Source organism: Vicugna pacos, chromosome 20 (assembly GCF_048564905.1).
Source record: "Vicugna pacos chromosome 20, VicPac4, whole genome shotgun sequence".
Lineage (NCBI taxonomy): Eukaryota > Metazoa > Chordata > Mammalia > Artiodactyla > Camelidae > Vicugna > Vicugna pacos.
The window spans coordinates 34,386,737-34,399,051 of NC_133006.1; the positions used below are offsets into that span (position 1 = coordinate 34,386,737).

Consider the following 12,315-nt stretch of genomic DNA (forward strand, 5'->3'; position numbering starts at 1 on the left):
GAAGGTCGTGCTTGTTTCTTAGGCTTTGGGTCTCTCTAGGAAGAGGACTGTTGACTATTCCAGAGCGTGTGTTTTCTTAGGAAGATGATGATTGCAAGCATGTGCGATGTGGCAGTTCTCTTACCTGATGAGAGGACCTCGGAGGACAAAGAGCTCAGGGAGGACACGTGCGTTTGTTGTTCAAACTAATTAAGCAAATTCCCAGCCTTCTGTCAGGCCCCGCGCTGGGCCGAAGTGCAGTCATCCTGTGCCTCTGGACGTCTGCCCTGGATGTCTTTTTCCCAGTGAGACAGGCAGTTACTCTTTTGTGAAAATGCCTGAAACATTCGCATTTTGAGGTTTTCTCAAACAGCAGTGAAAATCTCTCCCAACCTCGTTTGTTTGGACCCCTCTGCCGCGCTCTTGCCTGTGAGCCCCACATGGTTCCCTTGGCCTTCCCCTTGATGGATTCATTGTTTTGATTTAAGCCATTGTGGCAGAAAATCTGATGTCATTTGCAGCTGCTACACTGAGATTCAAAGAAGCAGTCATTAACCCTTGCAAAGATCTGCATGAAGGCACCGGGGCCTTCCCCACGCTCTGTCAATAACCGTGGTGTCAGTCAGGTTTCCCTTTCGTATTTAACATTTGCTGGGCATTGGCAAAAGAGTTTTTAGGTCTTTCATACATTCACATTTATTAGACCCTTCCAGCGTACCATGTGAAGGGGAGCAGGACACACCACTCCAAATACGCCACTTTGGCATAAGGATTATTTTGAGCTGAAGGCAATTGAGAATCAGCAGATGCAGGAAGCATTCTCTTCCCTCCCCCTTTCTGCCTAAAAGCAGCATAAATTTTCCTTTGTGAAGGTGTCCCCCTCTCTCATACCAGGAAGAGGAGAGCAACTTATCACTCAAGATGGAGCGTGGGCACTGAGATGGGTCTGTATAAACAAACTTTACTAAAATAACCCTTATCTTCCATTAGTTCCCCCTTATATTTCCTCGTCACCTTCCCACAATTTATCATCCCTTGAAGCCCAAACCCCCTTTTCTTGGTTAAAATGGTATGTCTGAGTCTCCTCACTTCTTTGAGTGAACTCTCATGCACATTAAATATTAATAAAATTTGTATTCCTTCCCTCCTGTGAATCTGTCTTTTGTTAAGTTAATTTGCAATATGTCTGAGTCTCCTTACTTCTTTGGGTTTCACTTCTATTTTGTGAGCTCTTGTGCACATAAAATATTAATAAAATTTGTATTCCTTCCCTCCTGTGAATCTGTCCTTTGTACGTTAACTTGCAAGCCTCCAGCTTACGAACTTAAGAGGGTAGAGGAAAAGTTCTTCCGTCCTGACACAGGCACGTACATGAGCCTGGTTATCTCCTCAGCCTCTTTAATCTCTAGGTACCTTAAGGATTTCCAGCCTTTAGGAAAACTTTTGGTGCATGAGCCTTGGAGAAGGAATTCTTCTTCTGTAAAGGTGTTGGGAATTTGCAATGTTGCTGCTCAAGACTTTGAGAGGTTTTTGAGTGGAAAGTTCACTCTCAGATCCACAGCCCTGAGAGCTCTCAGAGGGTAGGAGGATTTGGTGTGGACACTGATGTCAGGAGGCAGTACCCATGGTAACAGGAGTCTCCCTGAGAGATGCTGTTGGAAGAGTATCTGGCAAGTCCTTAGATGTCAGGAGCGAGGCCTGCAATACTGATCTTTTACATTTAAGTTTTTGGATATCCTCAAGGGCTATTTACTTTGTGTATGAAAGATAATTTCATAGTTTATTTCAGTTTTATGAAGTAGCATTTTATTAATTGAAGTTACAAATTCAGAAATCTAGATCCTTTTTAAGTTCTTAAGAATCTTAGTATTCATTCTAGCATGTTTTAACAGTCATTTTAAAATAGCCTTTGAATTACGTTTTTTCTATATCATAAGCTCAATGAATTGAATCTCTTTTATGTATTTTAAACTGCACTTATAAATTTAACATATCCCATTTCTTTGTTAAGTACTTAAATTATCTGACAAATCTTTTCAAACATGTAATTTTTGTAAATCTAATAAATGTATAAGTATGGTGGAACTTAAATACTCTTAAATGTTCCAATAGGGTATCAACAGTAAGATTTCAACTTAAAATCACAAACCTGAATCAATTATTCAACTGTGCATTCTAAGTTTCAGCTACCAGGCTGAACTATTATGCTAATGGGCTTTATTATCTTAAACTTTGCGAAATATTAGAACACTGCTATGGTGTTTTGTGTGAATGTTTGTGTCCTCCAAAATCTATATGTTGAAGACCAACCCCCACTATGATGGTATTAGGAGGTGAGGTCTTTGGGAGGTGATTAGGCCATGAGGGTAAAGCCCTCATGAGTGGGAATAGTGTCCTTATAAAAGAGACCCTAGAGAGCTTGCTCGTCCCTTCTACCTGTGAGGACACAGCCGGAAGACAGCTGTCTGTGGACCAGGAAGCAGGTTCTCAGCCAACACTGAATCTGCATATGCCTTGGTCTTGGACTTTGCTTCCAGAACTGTGAGAAATGAATTTCTGTTGTAGATGTGCCTCTGTCTATGGCCATTTTTTTTTTTTACAGGAGTCTGAGTGAAGGAAGGAGGGTATAGCTCAGTGGTAGAGCATATGCTTGGCATGCATGAGGTCCTGGGTTCAATCCCTGGTACCTCCATATGTAAATAAACAAATAAATAAATATGGCAGCCTGAGCGGCATAAGATAAACATCAAAAATATGTATCTTACTCCCTAACACAAAAATATTAGCACTTTCTCTACTAAATTCTTAGTCTTTCTGAGAAGCTTTGGAAGGTGCTGACCTACTAAAGAAAGTTCAGGAAAATGTTCTCAGACCCTTAAGTACCTTCTTTTTGTGACCCTGATGGAACATGTGGAGGCCTATTTACAATCCATGGACCCCACCATGGTGATCAATCGATCAGATTTTGTATTTCTTTAGCTTTTATGGTAATAGAAATGTCTTTTCCATCTAATTCCAAGGGACCTTTGAACTGAAAATAAACCTGCATTCTTTTTTACAAAATGTTTCTCTCTCTGGACCATGCCAGGTATGAAAATAATGAATGACTTCTTTCTGCATATCTCTTGGCTTTTCCTCGTTGTTTGATACCTATAATTTGGCCACAACTTCCATTCTGCTGACATTTTAATTCTACGATTAAAAATGGAATATTTCCATGCATATAAAAGCCTGATCTAGGACCTGGCACCCAGTCCATGCTCAGTCAATGGTAATTATTATTATTTGAGATTTATGGAGGGTCCCCCAACTATTAAGAGGACCCCCAGTGGTTACGTGAGGTCTTCAACAGACACTGAAAACTAGATGAGGTATAAAAAAAAGAAGAGATAGCTCCTAAATGGTAGGTGTAAGAACTTGGCAAGAGAAAGGGAATGAATAAGAGGGAGAAAATAGGCAGAAAATAACCTACAACCATAGAGGAATATTTATATTTAGTGAAATATTTTCAGCTTCAGCTTACACAAAAAAACCAGCAAAGCATCCAGTTGAATCCACGAATGTGTCACTGCAGGGAGATGGTGATTCACAGAGATTTTCTTCCCAAAGAAATAGAGCTAGCCTATTCAAAAGCACTTCCATTTAATGCAACACTGCATTGAACAGGGCTCTTTTCAAGGGGCTACTATTAAAGGCAAGATTATTATCTTCAGCATTTAGATGGCGTGCAGACTGGGGCCATAACACCAGGGCACTTAGACTCTCTCATTATCAATGTACAGTATGGTCTTTGGAAGTGTAAAAATAGCTTTCCCCACCTTTTATGGCTTCCCTTGCACAGGCTGTGGCCGTGCGCTCTGGAGAATGCCGGGTACCCCGCAGGGAAGGCTGCCGTGCTGGAACCTTCCTAGCATGTCGACCTTAGGGGGTCCAGGCTGCAGGACCGCCCCGGATGTATGACCCCATCGTGACATCCTTTGAGACCGCAGGTAAGCTAGAGTTTAAGAGGAAAGCGATGTCCCAGGGACACGATTCTTGTTCCAACCATGGCATCTGGGCAGTTTATCCTCCCTAGGTTAGATAACCAGTTAGGGACATTGTGTGATTCAGAGTTTTCACTTTCTTTTTTCAAATCTCAGTTCAGTTTCATGAATATTTCACAAGATCCTACTACGTTCCAGATTTTCTTCTAGGTGTTAGGATTATACAGAGGAGACTCTCTGCCCTCTGGTGAGCTGGGGGTGGGAGAGAGACACATAACGGGCCCTTTCACGATTCCTCAGTTCTTCCTCTCTGACAGAGGTCCCAAGCGCAGATGCTTCTGGGGGCCACGCCTATCTTGGGAATGAGGGGACAGGCCTGTGGGGGACCACAACACGTGGGGATCATGTCGGGCAGTGACTCAGTTCCATCGGCTGCCGGGCAGGAAAGCAGGCCCAACATTGCTAGGACTTCCCGTTTCTGAAAGGGAGTCCAAGGTCCGGACTTTTCTGTGAAATCTCCCCATTTTTCAATGTTGGGAACTCTCCTGGTCAACCCCAGATACATCTGCAAGCCAAGTCTGGCTTGAAGTCACCAGTCACCTCACCTCGCAGTCCAGAGAATGACAGAAGGACAGGAGACTTTGCTCTGGTCCTTTTGAATTTTGCCATTTCTCCAAGATCTTTTTTTTTTTTTTTGACAAGTTTCAGTCACTCATGAGGGAAAGCCTTCCTCATAGAACAGTCCCATGGCTTAAACGTGCTGCTTTGTAAGTGATGAGTTGCTGGGTACACAGACGGATTTGAGAAGATACTGGGAGACAATGGGTGGGCCTGCAATGAGCAGAAGGAGATGGACAGTCATGAGAAGTGTCAGTGAGGCTGACTTCCACCATTCCACCTTCTGTCACTTTGGATTTGTTCTAGATACCTCGTATAAGTGGAATCACACCCAATATTCATCCTTTCGTGGCCGGCTTATTCGCTCAGCAAAGTGTCATCAAGGTTATCCACGTTGTAACTTGTCTCAGAATTTCCTTCTTTCTTAAGGCTGGATAATACTGTATTTCATGCATTTATCACATTTTGTTTACGTATTCAACCGTCCATGGACGCTTGGGTTGCTTCCACCTCTTGGCTATTGTGAATAATGCTGCAATGAACATGGGTGTGCAGATATTTCTGCAGGATCCTGCTTTCAATTTCTGCGGATATCATCCCAGAAGTGGGGTTGCTGGATAATAAAGTAATTCTATGTTCCTCTTCAGAAATGAAGAAGTTTGAGACAAATTGGGCTAATGATCTAAAGTCTGTCTTCTTCATAGGTGGAAATAAATTTCTGCAGGTTTTTTTTTTCTCCTCCTCCTTTGGAAAATCTCTCCTCTCTTTGAGTTTGGGGAGGTCAGGGCTTAGACTTCTGGGGTTTGATGAGGAGAACTGACTCCTGAAAAATAAGCCTGAGACCAGCGATTAAGATCACGACTCTTGGCCCAGGGCCCAGCAGCCATAAGGAGACTCTAGTTTTAAGTTCTTGAAGTTGCAGTTATCTTCAGTCACGCCCTGGCCTTTCGTAAAATCTCAAATGTTCTAGTCTGGTATTAACTGACACTGGGGAGAATTAAGAGAAGGGTTTATGCCCAGGCTTGGGGTGACGTAAAGGCAACAGCAGCTGCCTGGACAGTAGGTTTCGGGGCATTAGAGTAGTTCCCTGGGGCATTACTAGAGCCAGATGGTGGTTGGGGTGGCAAGTGGTAATCAGGGCAGATTTGGGGAACATGCGGGCAGTCCCTGGGGGTTCCCAAAGAGATGTGGGGAAGGGAACCTGGAAAAATTCTTGCTTTCCTGTGGACAAGCACAGTGAGACTCCTGCCATGATGGCTGGGGTGTAAGAAGGAAGTACAGTCATTCCTCAGTATCCTTAGGGGACTGTGCCTCTCAAAACCCCTGGATACTCAAGCCTCTTCTATGAAATCGGGTGGTATTTGCATATAACCTATGGACAGCTCTCGTATACTTTAAATCACCGCTAGACACCTTATACTGCCTAATACAACGTTAATGAGCTGTGAACTGTTGCGGGCATGCAGCAAATTCAAGTTTTGCTTTTTGGAACTTCCTGAAAAATTCTTTTCTGTGTGTATTTTCGATCTGTGGTTGGTTGAATCCGCAGATGTGGAACCTGCAGACCCGGAGAGCTGACTGTATGACATTGTTTTGTGGTCACAGGCTGGTTAGGTCCGAGTCATGGGTTCCACATCCCTCCTGTGGTCTCCCCTGGGTCACTCACACGGAATTGCCATGTTCTGTGGCACTCTTCTCACCCACACCTCCCCTCTGTGAGTTCTTTTTGTGGCTTCAGCATCCTAGTGGATGGCCAAATATAGTCCCCACGGGTGGGAGTGGCTGTCACTCGGCTGACCTTGAAGTTGGCCCACCAAATATGTTGGTTGTGTGTGTGGGTGCATTCTTTGAGGTCCTGCGAGAGAAAGAACAGGGAGGGAAGCCCTGGGGCACAGGCACAGCTAGAAGAAAGACTAGGAGAAGTTAAAAAAGGAGAGGTTACAAAGAGGGCTTTTCATTCATTTCTTCATTTGTTGGTGTTAAAAATGCATGGGGAAATGTTGAATTTATTTCCAAATCTCCCTTTTGGTCTGAGCCTGGGCTCTCTCCTCTGCAAATGAAAGGATTGAATCAGATCAGCTGTTTTCAATATGTCCTCCTCTAAGTGCTGGGGTTCGGAGAAGTTTCCTGGGGGGCTCAAAGGAGGAACCTGAGCAAGTCTTTAACCAGAGGAACTTCACTTTCCTGACTTTCAGGAAAGGTTCCATTTTAATCAAGGATTTTGCAGCTAAGAAAGGCTTACAAACCAGGCGCCATAGGCCCTCTGGGCTCATCCCCGGGCTGCACTGCTTCTAGTGCAACATGAATTCATGTGTATGTTTTAGAAATGTTATAATTATGATGTGAATAATAGAATTATTTTGTATTTACCGTCTCTCTGTTACGGAAATGACAGGCCAGCCAAGAAACAAGCACCACTCGGAGGGTTGGAGTACTCAGATTTATTACGCCGGCGGGCTTAGAGGGGCTTCTGCTCCGAAGCTCTGAGCACCTCCAAGACGTGCACATGAGGTTTTATAGGGTTAATTACAAGTATGGGCTATTAGCCAATAAGGCTCAAACAACAAAAAGCAAGGAATCAGTACACTGAGGCTTATCAATTCGGAACAGATCATGTTACTGACACTTGTTGAGCTTGGATTTATGAGTTAGCTTGTTAGCCCAGTAAACTGACACTAAACTTTAGATTTACAAGTTAGCCCGGCAGAACTTATATCAGTAAACCGACACTTATCACACTTAGATTTGTGACTGAGCTTGTTAGCCCAGCTGGGCTTTTCCTTCACATCTCTATGAATTGATCTGTAAAATGATATTTAAAAACCATCAACAAACATTTGAAATATACCTACAGTGTGGCTTCCCTTTTTTAGTATTTTCTCCCTCTCCTCTGTGCTGGGGGTACCCAAGACCACCCCAGGTTCAAGGATTCCCTAGGAGGACTCACAGGACCCAGGCCATCATTGTACTCAGGGATGTGATTTATTACAGTGAAAGGATATAAAGCCAACTCAGCAAAAGGAGAAGGTTCATGGAGTGACGTCTGGGGGAAACCAGGCACGTGCTCCTGAGAGTTCTCTCCCGGTGGAGTCACACAGGACATGCTTAATTCCTCCAGCAACAAGTTGTGACAACCTTTGTGAAATAGTGTATGTCAGGGAAGCTTGTTCGAGACCCAGCGTCCCGTGTTTTTACCGGGGGCTGGTCACGTAGGCACCTTTGACTGGTATGTTCCAAAATCCCAGCCTCCCAGAAGGAAAGCATAAACCATGTTGTTTCTAATAATCAGTTCAGGCATAATGAGCCACTCTTCTCAGGGAATGGTGGGAGTCTCCAGAAATCCAAGTTCCTAGATGCCAGCCAGGGGCCAACCTTGCAAGTGGGCCTTTCTAGAGAGAGCAGTCAAGCTTGCTTTGCTCGTGTCTGTACATTCTCCTCCTTTTCTTTCTTGTCTCCTTCTCATTCTTCTTCCTCTTTTTAATAATATATTGGAAACTGTACAGAATGGAAGTGGTCCAGGCTTTTGGCCACCTCTGCGAGGTCCCATCGGACTGGGTGCATACAGCACTAGTCCTTCTACAAGGAAGGATGGAGCAGCAAGCCTATGTGGGACCTGATGCTGTGGTTCAGGGGGGAGGCGATGGGCACACTCGATGGGGATGGTGAGGGAATGGAGGGGGACAATTTTAAGAGCCACCACCAAAGAAGGATGGATAGATACATTTCAGAGGATGGTTTTTGGCTGGTTTCCCCTACAATTCAGTGTGCTTCTGGGCTGTCTTCTTTGGCCTTGGGTTGATTAGATAAATGTCAGTTCCTCCCCTTTCTCCAAATAATAGCACATACAACAGAATCTTCAACTCAGAGAAATATTAATTTTCTATTATATTTTACTATTTATGTCATAGTTTAACTTCTTCATACAGATACTTCAAACATAGCTACCAAGTTTTACGTACTCAGGAATTAGGCATTAGTGTCTTATTGGATGCAGAAGAGCTAATTTCATTTATGAGGAAAAATTTAATTTTAATACAACCTTCACATACAGAAGCTGATAAAAAGTGACAGTGGTGAAAAGGTATTGCTTTCTTTCTGTTCCTCACATATTTTTTTGATCAGGTGAACTTTTCCTGACTAGAAATGATATATATATTTCTTTTTTAGCTCAAACTGAGGCCAACGCAAGGTAGGTAAAGCAGAGAAATCTCAGTTATGGTGTGGATGAGCTCTTTGCTTTGAATTGGGTGAGTAATTATCCTGAGGTCTGAGTAAGTTTTGTTTCGGGGCTGGGGTGGGGGGTTGCTGATAAGCTGTTGGAAAAGCCCGTGTGTGTGCCTATCAGTGAGTCTCACTGGTTAGAGAACATTCTTCAGTGTGAGGAGCCTCAGAAAAGGGAGGCTGAGAGCTGGAAACACCTGATTTTGATCGCTGAAGCTGGTCTCGTTGGCTGCTCACAGAGGGGCTTTCCACAAAAGGCACACCAAGGAGGAGAAAAGGGGAAATGAGAGAGGGAAATTGCATTAAAAGTCTAAATCAAGGGGACCCAGTTTAACGAATTATTCAGCAGTTAGGATCCTAAGGAAAAAAACTTGTTTTACATTTATCTTGCCTTGATCCTTTAAACTAATTGATCAGTATAATCACTTCTAATTATTTTTGGGGCTTTTAACCCTCGCACGTCTATGGTATTAAAGTCTCTCTTTATTCAAATGTGATAAAGTCAAATCACTTTGAGAAACTGATTTTGAGAATTTGAGAAACTGACCAATGTTCCTTTAGATCAGGGATTCTTAATTTTTATTTTTTAATACTATGGACACTTTGTTAGGCGATTGAAATGTTTGTACCTCTTCTCAGAATAGTGTCTTTAAGTGCATAAAATAAAGGAAACCAATTATATTGTATATTTATAAAAATATTAAAAAACCAAATTTACCAAACAGTAATAATGTGCTTTTCTGTTAGTGCATCTGACAATATTTGGTGGCAGCTCTAATACCCACCATGATTCCAAAATAGTCATATGTAAACAATATTTTGTGATATCTGTATATGCCACGTGATTTTTATTGGTAACAAAGTCATATTTACCGCTCAAGCTACTGTGGTCTGTTGCTTACATTCAGAATAGGAGAAAATGCTAAACTTCAGTTAGAAGCTAGTGAAAATAAGAATAAAAAAAACTTTTCCCCTAATTTTTGAATCCCCTGAATTCTGTCTGTGGACCCCCTGAAGGGTCCAAGGACCTCAGCTTTAGAAAATTGCAGATTCTTAGATCTTTAATGTCTGTTTTGATGAAAATATCTGCTTCTTCTGTTGGTATTTCTCTGAGGTTCTGAGCAGAGTGTTCTAAACATACATTGTACTCAATATTTATTTATTTTACTCTTAGTATTATAAAAGAAAAGACTTACATAGATTTTACTATGTGTCAGGTATTGTCCTAAATAACTTATGAATGCTAATTGTTTACAAATATTTACTGGTACAGCTGAATTAATATCTCCAGAGAATAACTCAGTATTAGCATGTTACTCAATGGGTGTGGCAGCCTTTTCTTGGGGGTTGTTGCTCCTTGGTTCTTTTTCGTCCTTTGGATTTAGCAGACAGTCCTAACACCTACTTCTTTTTCACCAGTCTGTACGTGTAATTAGGACATAGCAAAACTTTATATATGTTTGCATAGCTTTTCACTATTTTCTTTGTATTTATTCTTCTTGGGATTCGTACTGTTAAACTGTTTTTTCTTCACTGAATGAAAGATTCTTTAAATTCTATAGTGCTTTATAATTTTCAAAAGTTTCACACACATGATTGCAGACAATCTCATAAAAACTCTTTTCCCCACGTCTATATTCCTGCCCCCTCAGTTTCCTCTCCCTACACCTCTTCCCCACTTCCCCCTCCCCCCACCCCTTCCCCACTTCCCCCTCCCCCCACCCCTTCCCCACTTCCCCCTCCCCCCACTTCCCTCTCCCCTTCTCTCATTTCCTTTTTCCCTGTTCCCTCTTTCCTCTCCCCTCTCCTCTCTGAGTCTGCTTCTTTTTTGTTATATTCACTAGTTTGTTGTATTTGTTGGATTGCACATATAAGTGATAATATACAATAATTGCCTTTCTCTGTCTGGCTTATTTCACTTAGCCATAATGCCCTCCAAGTCCATCTATGTTGCTGCAAATGGTAAGATTTCGTTCTTTTTTATAGTGAGTGGTATTCCATTGTATATATACCACATCTTCTTTATCCATTCATCAGTTAATGGACACTCTGGTTGCTTCCATATCTTGGCAATTGTAAATACTGCCGAGAACATTGGGGTTTGTGTATCTTTTCAAATTAGTGTTTTTGTTTTCTTCGGATATATACCCAGGAGTGGAGTTGTTGGGTCGTATGGTAGTTCTAGTTTTAGTTTTTTGAGAAAACTCCGTACTGATTTACACAGTGGCTGTACCAATGTACATTTCCACTAGAAGTGTGGGAGGGTTCCCTTTTCTCTGTATCCTTGCCAGGATTCGTAGTTTTAATTTTTTTTGGATTCTATGACTTGATGTTTACTGATAGTTTTGTAGAATTCTTTGCCATTATCTCTTCCACTATTGCTTCTGCACCATTCTCCTCCTTTTGAGGACTCCAATTACGTTAACTTTTTTGTAGTTATATCTCTTTAGGGGACATAGGCCCCACATGTGTCCTATTCCATCCATTTTGCTCCCTAAACCTGAGGCAAGATATTTTCTACTAATTTATATTCCTGTTCACTAGTCCTCTCTACTTCTCTGTACAACCTATTAGACGCATTTATTGAGTTCCTAATTTCAGCTGTATCTTTCAGTTCTAGAATTTCCATTAGTCTCTTTTTTAAAAGTTCTAGTTCTCAGATGAAATGCCATCTTTTAAAAAAACTATTGAAGTACAGTTGAATTACCTCTGTCTTTTCTTGTATATATTACCACAGCTCTTCAGATGTTTAAGTCTGATCATCACACAGACAGGTTATCAGGGTCATAAATGAGCCACCACCGGTGGGACCGTTTCTACTGTTTTTTTGCTCTTGGTCCCGGTTTCGGTTATGCCTGTGTTGCCGAACCAGGTTTGTTTCCCCGATGCGCAGCCAGTCAAAATGCTGAGACGCGGAGGTTTGCAGCCAAGAGAGGGCTTAGTCACACGGCAGCCAAGGGAGGAGACGGGAAAACAAGTCTCAGACACAGCTCCGGAAAGGCGAGGGGCTCAGAGTATTTGTGGCGTAAAGAATAAAAGAAGCTGGATGGTCGGAAGTGTGGGACCTGAAAGTGAAAAGCTCGGGGAAAGGCAATTGGAAAATGGTGCGCGATCCTCATTCTGCGCATGCGTAATAAGCTACAGGCCTTCCAACGTTCAAACGCCGGGGCGCTTAGCCTGCGCTGAGGGCGGAGTCTCCGGACGCTCGCGCATGCCCAGTTGGAGGGTCGGCGGTCCTAACCAGTCTTAACTGGCTCCACTCCCCGGAGGACACAGCTGTCTTCTGGAAAACACCTCAGGTGATACCTTATTGTTTAGGAGGACCTGCAAGCCTTGAAACGACTTTAATGAGCTAAGGCAGGTGAAATGGCTGTGACTAAAATTTACCCACATTTCACCTGGTCATCTCTAATTGCGGGACGTAAGGGATAGAACGTTGTAGAGCTTCAGAACGATGCTCCCTTCTTCCTCAGGCTTAGCCCGTTCTGCTGGAAGGCAGCCACAGGTGAGTCAC

The 12,315-nt window shown here is 42.7% G+C and overlaps 1 long non-coding RNA gene and 1 other non-coding gene across 3 annotated transcripts in view; both read left to right on the forward strand.

The window, feature by feature from the left end:
• Positions 1-2,598: 2,598 nt before the first annotated feature.
• On the forward strand, positions 2,599-2,671 carry TRNAA-GGC (transfer RNA alanine (anticodon GGC)). Its single transcript has one exon. It is a non-coding gene; the product is annotated as a tRNA-Ala (tRNA).
• Positions 2,672-12,035: 9,364 nt separating this feature from the next.
• The window catches only part of LOC116284461 (uncharacterized), a 319,987-nt gene continuing 319,707 nt past the window's right edge, over positions 12,036-12,315 (forward strand). For both annotated transcript variants that reach the window (XR_012062355.1, XR_012062354.1), the window contains exon 1: positions 12,036-12,306. This is a non-coding gene — a long non-coding RNA (uncharacterized lncRNA). The remainder of the gene's footprint in view (positions 12,307-12,315) is intronic.